The sequence below is a fragment of the Meleagris gallopavo genome, chromosome 12, assembly GCF_905368555.1.
Source record: "Meleagris gallopavo chromosome 12, MGAL_WU_HG_1.1, whole genome shotgun sequence".
NCBI classification, from domain to species: Eukaryota; Metazoa; Chordata; class Aves; order Galliformes; family Phasianidae; genus Meleagris; species Meleagris gallopavo.
In genome coordinates this window covers 17,096,020-17,103,901 of record NC_139415.1, presented here as the reverse complement: position 1 = coordinate 17,103,901, position 7,882 = coordinate 17,096,020, and the positions used below count along the sequence as shown (strand labels likewise).

The window sequence follows — 7,882 nt, the reverse complement described above, 5'->3', positions numbered from 1 at the left end:
GTGAGTGTGGATCTGGGGAGATGGGCGATGAGATTTGGAGTGATTTTGTGCTTTAAAAAAAGGGGAGAAAAAAAAATGAAGCAACAACCTGAATATGGCTATATGTGTAACAAGCGAGCTGCTGATATCAGCATCTCACTCTTGGCTGCAGAAGGGAGTCCCAGAGCTGCTCCTTGATGCTCACCTTAGTTTGGGGATCTTGTTGTCACCCCTTGCCCCTGCCCTTCCCAGCACACCAGAGCTTAACCACAGCCCACAGCTCCCAGCTTCAGACCACTCCAGTCACGCCAAGCATCCAGGGAGCCCCCACCTACCCCTCCCATCACTTCTCAGGCATTGCCAAAACCTTGTTTCCTGCAAGCTTCAAAAATATCATCCTTCTGGGAAGAGTGGGAACAGTTTGCAGGAGAGGCAAAAAGCTCATTTTCTGCTTCAGTCTGATAGGAAGCAGCTCCCGGTGCTGTTTTTTGGGATATTTCGTCATGGCAGTGCCACTGAGCATGAGGATTTGCTGAATGGGCTTTCTTGTCCCTGAGCTTCTTCTGAAAAGCCACATCCCCCTCTGCCATGTGCATGGGGAACAAAGGCTGGGCAGGGAGCTGCCCGCTATTAATACATCAAGGGACAGCACCAGGAAGGGAGACGAGCTGTGTGCGCCGGGAGACAATGTTGGCACCAGAACAAATGGGATTGGAGCTGGACAGGAATAAATGGAGACTGGAAATTAGGGAGGCTCTAATCCTCCACAGATGCTGCCAGGGTTGTACAGTCAGTGCACTGGGATGGGAAAGGGACATCTGGGAATTTGGTGGCGGGATGGCTGAGTGCAGTTTCTTGTGCATCCTGCAGGAACCAGCCTGGGGCAGCCAAGCACTGGGGGTACAATGGAAGCAATATATGATGACGACTGGGGAAGCAGGTTGGGATCAAATGATTAGAGAGAGATTTACACTCAGAGCTGGAAACAAAACTCCTTCATATGGTGTGCTGTAGGGTTCATCCTCTGTGCCTGAGTTGGTGCTCTCACATAGCCGTGCAGTGAGTGCGTACAGGGGTGGGTGCACAGGGTGGAGCTGAAGTGCTGATGGTTCCCAAAATGATGTTCTTGGTGGTGGTGAGACCCGGAGTCTCTCAGCCAGTTGAATTGCTGCAGCAATGGCTCATTGTGCCAGGCTCTGCAGCCACACAGGGGGAATATGCTGTGGCATGGAAGGAGGCTGGGATGGGAATCCTAGTGGGCAATGTTTTTTGTCTGAAATTGCAAAATATAATTAATGTTGGTAATCAGTATGGAATTCATTGGCTGTGCAGTGCTCCTGGTTGATGGCAGTCTCAGTGCCAGGGTGAGATCCGGTGGCAGACCCGCTGCCTTCACTGCACAGTGGGCAATAGTGGGGTTCTGCCGCCCCAGGCAAACCCCAGTTTGTGATCTGCAGTTTTGGCTCTATTGTAGGGTAAAAATATGCTCCTCTTTTTGCTCCTGAGGAGCTGGGATGTGCTCAACACGCAGAAGATAGTCCCCATTCCTGCCCTCATGCCCTGCTTGCGCCTGGAGCCTGATTCGGCCTTCCTCCTCTTCCTCATCCTCCCGCTGCTCGCAGCCTGCGGTCGCTCTGCGTGTCGCCATCCCCCCCTAGCGCCCGCCCGGTGTAGCACCGATCCCGACTGCGCGGAGCTGCGGCAGCACGATCTCGGGATGGCACCCAAGCGGTAATCTGGGGGAAGAGAACACTGGTGGGGTCTGTGGACATTAGGGGGCTCGGTCCACACCGCGGGACTGTGGATCCTTAGGGCTGTTTGTTTCTTTGTACCCCATCCCGCAGCCGGGATGTCCCCTCTCCAGAATTATGAGCCCAGCTGGGGACAAAGGGCAATGCCACAAGTTCTGCATGTTCAGCTTGTCCCAGCGATAGGACTGGACATCCCTGTGCACCTCTCCTGGATGTATCTGCACATCTCAGGTCGGGGACCCCATCTGCTGCATTTCCCATGGACACATCCCAAGGATCCCATGAATGCAAACCCAAGTCTCCACAGACACATCCCCAAGGAGCTCATGGATGCATCCCAAGGACCCCATGTATCTCAGAGCCCATCTCCTACTGCCCACCCAGGCTCAACAAGCCTCACTGTGGATGCTTAGAGCAGAGCACAAGGCCAGGACAAGCCTCCAGCACTGCTCCCCTCCAGCAGATTGCCAATCAGGGACTCCCAAGAGCCACAGACGGTGTCTTTTAATTTATCTTCCACTAATTGCCCCCATGCAGCCCTGGGGCTCCGCAGCCAATGCGTCCCTGTGGTTGAGAGCCGCCGTGAGCCACCTCCCTCAGGCTGTCCCCGCTGACGCCGTGTCACCCGCTGTCACCAGTCCCTTGTCTGGGAAGAGGTGAGCAGTGACCAACCCTGCTCGCCCACGTGGAGCTCGCTGGGTTTGCACCATCCCCAGCGGCTGAATCACCGGGTAATTTAGGTTGGGAGGAGGTGGCTCCAACCAGCGTTCTGAGGTCTTCTCAGCGCAGTCGCTCCTTGAACATAATTCTTCCCAAATTTGGCTCATTCTTGTCCTTCCTCCAGTTCCACCTCCCCTGCACCATTATTATGTTGCCATTTCTTCAGCCCAGCAGTCTCTGGGTCTCACTTTGCTGCTCCCACCCAGCGCTGCTCCCACCCAGCACTGCTCCCACTAGATGCTTCTCCCTATTTCTGCTGTGATTCAATGCTCACAGCTGCTGCTCTGGAGTCAGAGAAGGATCCCACCCAGGAATTTCAAAATTGGAACATGGATCATTGTCTCAACAAGGGTTGGACCTGCCTGTGGTGCGGGGCTCTCTGGCACTGCACAGTTGCAGCACTGATCCTCCCCTTAAGCATCACATTGGTGGTGCCATGCAGCCCATAGGGAACCACAGGAGGGGAGGAAAATGCAGGAGGTGAAGGGGCAGCGTGGCCTCCATCGTCATTCAGAAGGAAAGGAGAAAAAGCACACTGGCTCTATTTTGTCTTGGAAGGAAAACCCCTCACAGCCCACCCATAAAAGCTGAATTCAGAAGCTCAGCGTAATCCAAACTTTTCCTCTGCTCTCTTAAAGAAAACGTTGGAACAGAGCGGGCTTAATGCCTTCTGAAGAGGCCCATTTATCTGCAAGCTGAAAGAAAGCATTAGAGTAATATCTGGGAAGGCAGTGCACAGCGGCAGCGACCTGCCAAGGTGGAGCTGGGGTGAAGCTGCCCTCCCCATGCAGCTCATTGCCCATTTCCCCTCATTTCCTGCCCATTTCCTTGTCAGCCCCAAAAGTATTGCCATGCTCTCGTTTCCATTTTGGGTGCATTTTCTCCTGAAAAAAACAAAGTACTTTCACAGGGAGGGGGAAGCAGGGTGGGCAGAAACTCCTCCAGGTGCCAGCATCTCAGCAGCCAGGAACCCCTCCTCCCCCTGGTGAACAAATGGGGACCCACTTTATCATGTTAGTTCAAAATTCTGTTGGACATCTGATTCTGATTTGAAGCGTAATTATCTTTGATGAGGACTAATGAGCAGCTTTCAAAATGAACACAGGTGAACGTCTCTCTGCTGTCTCCTGCAGGGAAACCCACATTTACCACCAGCTGCTAAAATAAATTTCTATGGGGCTAATCCAGACATGTCCAGGGCTCCACAAAGCCCCGCTTTGCCTTGCACCACTGTAATTGACCAATTCAGAGCTCACAGAGGGTCTTTTCTCACCTGGGACTGTCTTATTGAGGTTCAGTTTTGTTTCCTACAGGATTTTCCCTCCCATTGCTCTCAGTATGACTTTGCAAGTGGCAACTGCTAAGGCCGCTAACCTCTTTGGGAAAGAAAATGAACACTGGAGGTTTTGAAGGTGCCGTTTTGCTTCAGTGAAAGGAAAACTTGGAAACCAGACTCCAACTGGCTCCAGGATTTAGGACCTCAACGCAGCTTGAAACCCGGCTGCGATTTGAACTGAGTGGTGCTAAGGCTGGTGCCCAGCTGGATGGGGCGATGGTCCATGGTCCCATGGTTGATGGCCCATGGTCAGCAGCCACTGGTTCATGGTCAGTAGTCAACGTCAATAGCTGACAGTCATCGGTCAGTGATCAGTGGTCAGTGGTTGATGATCAATTGTCAGTGGGCAACAGTCAATGGCTGATGGTCAATGATTGATGGTCAATGGTTAATGATCCGTGGTTGATGGTCAGTGGTTAGTGGTCGATGGTCAGCTGTTGGTGGTCAATATTCGGTAGTCAGCCATCGATGGTCAGTGACTGATGGTCCGTTATTGATGGTGGGTGGCTGGTGGGTGAGCTGGCAGTGTAGCAGCACATGTGGGCTCTGCATTAACGGCAGTGCCTGCCTAGGTGGAGCTGCTTCTCTTCAGCATCATGGCATGTCTGGCGGCAGTGTGGGTCTCATCACACCAACAATGCCTGGCTGCAGCTCTGAGGAGGGATAGGCAGGATCAGGTGAAGAAAACCGTGGGTTTCTGTTTGCTTTCCACGCTCCCCCTTGAAATACTGTGTGAAAGGTAATCGCTCCCAGAGGTTGGGCTTTGGCAATCCTTGTTACGCCACTGAAACCCTCAGATACGCCCTGGGTGAGCCCCAAGTGCGTCCCAGCCCTGGCTTCCTGGGAGGTGTGGGGGCATGGGGATACGTGTGACCAGCTCTCCTTCATCTCATATGGGCTGCTGCAGCCCAGCTCTACAGTGTGCTTTTTTTTTTTTTTTTTTCCTAAGGAGTTTCTCAGCAATTACAGAGCTGCAGGCAAATACCCAAACCTCAGAGCCGGGAAAAGCTGCCAATAGCTCTGCCATATTCAGCCAGTGACTTTTGTTCTCCTTGGCCTGACTGAAACAAGAGCCATATTACAGCCCCAAATAGCTGCTTTTCAGGGACAGGTGGGTCACAGCAACCTTTGTTTTTCTGGAAGCAGCCAGCACACTGTGCAGGGGAAGACTTTCCAAGGATGCTCCCCACACCCTTGTCAGGAAATACCACGCTGCTCTCCTTCCTGCCATGCCAATTTTTTTTTAATTGCCATAAATGATAGTCTCGGCAGGGACACACTGTGTTTTCCCTTGGCTGTCAGATTTTATTTTGAAATCACTGTTGTTTTGATCTTTGCATCTCTCCACCCTCAGGCTCATCTCTTGCCCCGCACGTTCATGCTCGCAGTGCTCAAACCTTTGCTGAAAGGTTTCAGGTGTGAAAACACAGCAGTGCTGGTCACAGTGGATCCTCGTGGACATCACCCACTTTGGAGACAGACCAGAGGAGCTGCATTTGCTTTGCAGAAGCCACAGCACAAGCAGGCGGCCGTCCCTGCTGGTGACTCACGTCCCCATGGACACACTGGTAGCACTCGGAGTCCCAGCTTTGGCCCAATTTTAGCCCTGGGGAGAGCCACAATGACAGTGACAGATGCATGGCTCCGGCCCGGGGTGACCTGAAATATCCTCCTTTGCTCAGCCACGATGCGGCCCTGTCCAGTGCCTGCATAGCCCAGCTCTGTCAGACCTGCTATTCCAGTGGGTGGGGTTGGCTTTGTCGCAGGTTATTCCAAGCTTGCTTTTGGCACAAGGCACAGTGCCTGGTCCCAGCTGGGGCTGAGCATCCCACCAACCCCACTGGGCATCTCCTTCATTGCCCTCATTTCTTAAACACCAACAAAGCCCTTTCAGACCTATGAAAACATTGGGTTTAATTCCCTTCTTTTAATTCAGCACTGGGCGCACCGCTGATTTTTATTAATTTATCAGTTCCTCCCCCCACTGTGAATATCCGTGCTGAGCCCTTCTGTCCCTGCAGCGACCATTTGCACCGTGCTTAAAATTGTTTCTAAACTTCCAGATCCATCTTCTGGATATCTTTACAGGCTTGAGCCCACAGTGGGCCCTCTCCTTTCATCTTTTATTACTGGCGTTTTTACCAGGATGACATTTTGACTGGTCTGGGAAATCTTCTCACCCGCCACACTGCTTCCTGACAATCAAGATTTAATCTTTCTGGAGAGGAATGATGGAAAATGCTGCAGATCACTCTGAGATTGCAGAAATCCAGACCATGGATGCTGTTCTCACTGCAGCTCTGGCACGAGATGCTCCCATCTCCCTGCTGCCTCTCTAATCTCCAGTTTAAATCTCCTGTGCTGCTGCCTTCAGTTTCTGATGGCTGGGAGAGCTGCTGCATGGCAAAGCCCATCCACGTGGCCCTCCTTGTTCTAAGCTGGGCTCTTCCAGCCCCAGTGGCAGCCCTCTCCCAGAGCCTTTTTCCTCTGATTCTTCCTCATTTCTCATCCAGGCTCCAACCAGCAGGTGCAGCATGTCTCCATCAAGTACAAATCTCTGGAAATCCACTCGGGATTTTCCCAAAGTGAAAAAATGATCCATTGGCCATGGTGCTGCGGATCTTCATTTTTGACTATTGCACTCAGACAGCTCATTTCCATGCAGTATTTTTAGGATGAAAGCAGAACACCTGGGTGCAGCCCAGCCCAGGAGGAAGGCGGTGTCCACAGGCATCCTCGCAGAGATGGAAAATGGAACCATGCAGGATGCGAGGCTGCAGCCATCCACGGATTTTCCATCTGCAGAATAACTCCAGCACACAGACGGATCACAAACCGCACTGCTTTAATTACACCAGCACAATTTTCACTCGTTTGCTTAAACCTGCAAGCTACAGAAAGAGCTATTTCCAAGTGCACGGCATGAATTCACAGCCACTCGCAAGCAGCTGGGGCTGTGCCGTGCCACCGCCGTACCCCGGCGCGCATCCCATAACCGGGGTTTAACCTGATTCCTGCTGTAATCTCCGCGCCCGGCTGGATCGCGCTGCAGCTCTCTGGTTTTGAAATCAGCCCAGGAAAAAAGAGTGAGCGCCGAGCCAGGCTGTGCCCCGCCGCACCGCGATGGGGACAAAGTCTGCTTCACGGCACTGCGGGGTCAGCCAGCAGCCGGCACCTCCCTGTTGGCACCGAGAGCGGAACACTGCCTTCCTCCCCTCCGATCGATGTTCACAGTGCTCCAAAGGCTTTTCCCCCATTTTCTGATGAGCTTTTTTTTTTTTTTTTTTCTTTTTTCTTGTTTGGAAAGAAAATGGGCAGGAGCAGCATGCTGGGTTTTGGAACCACTGCCATGCACAGTGGGACCCAACTTGTGAGCAGCCCTTTTGCTGCAGCTTTGGGGTGGTTTTGTGCCCCGTTCCCACCTCCCCTCTGCTCACTGAGCTCTTACTGAGAGGGGAATCTCGAGGCAAAGCGCATGAAACAGGTGGGGGATGAGCAGTGGATCTCCCACCTCCTCGTGCTAATGGAAACCATCCTTCCCCACTTAACTCTGGATTCATCTCAGTGCAGTTTCTGATGCCTTCCCATGGGAAACCCAACCCCACGTTCCCCACTCATCATATGGGGGTAATTACAACAGGGTGATGGGGAGGGCCAGCAGGGTGACTTCTGGGTGACAGCCGTGGCTCATGTCCCAAATATATCCCAGCTGGTTTGGGGCAAGGCTGCAAATGAGCAGCTGAAGTTCACTGTGGCCCCGCTGTCTGTTTATCAGGTTTGCACACCAAGGTCAAGTTCACCATGACCCAGTGGGTCAGCTGGATGCTGGATACAGAGAAGAGGGGATTCTGCTGCCTGTCCCGTAACAAACCTGTTTGCTGACACGTCATGAGCTTCTGATATCCCCTAAGTAGGGTCTGGGGGTGCAGGGGGTGTCCAGGGTTACAGGGCTGGGCTGGATTGTGCATGTGGGATGCTACAGTGGGGTGTGGAGGGGATTGCAGGGGATGTGTAGTGGGGTACCTGGGTGATGTGGGGAGGGTGAGGGGTGGGTACCTGGATGATGCAAGAGGGATGCAGGGGGATACTGAGGGGG

General features: G+C 52.9%; 1 long non-coding RNA gene across 6 annotated transcripts in view; it reads left to right on the top strand.

The window, feature by feature from the left end:
• LOC109369665 (uncharacterized) overlaps positions 1-7,802 on the top strand; it is a 51,440-nt gene extending 43,638 nt beyond the window's left edge. For 3 of the 6 annotated variants that reach the window (XR_014885836.1, XR_014885838.1, XR_014885839.1), the window contains one exon: positions 1,454-5,691. This is a non-coding gene — a long non-coding RNA (uncharacterized LOC109369665). Of the gene's footprint in view, positions 1-1,453; positions 7,414-7,561 lie in introns of those variants that run through there. The other 3 variants (XR_014885841.1, XR_014885840.1, XR_014885837.1) reach the window with 3 other exon arrangements.
• Positions 7,803-7,882: the final 80 nt, after the last annotated feature.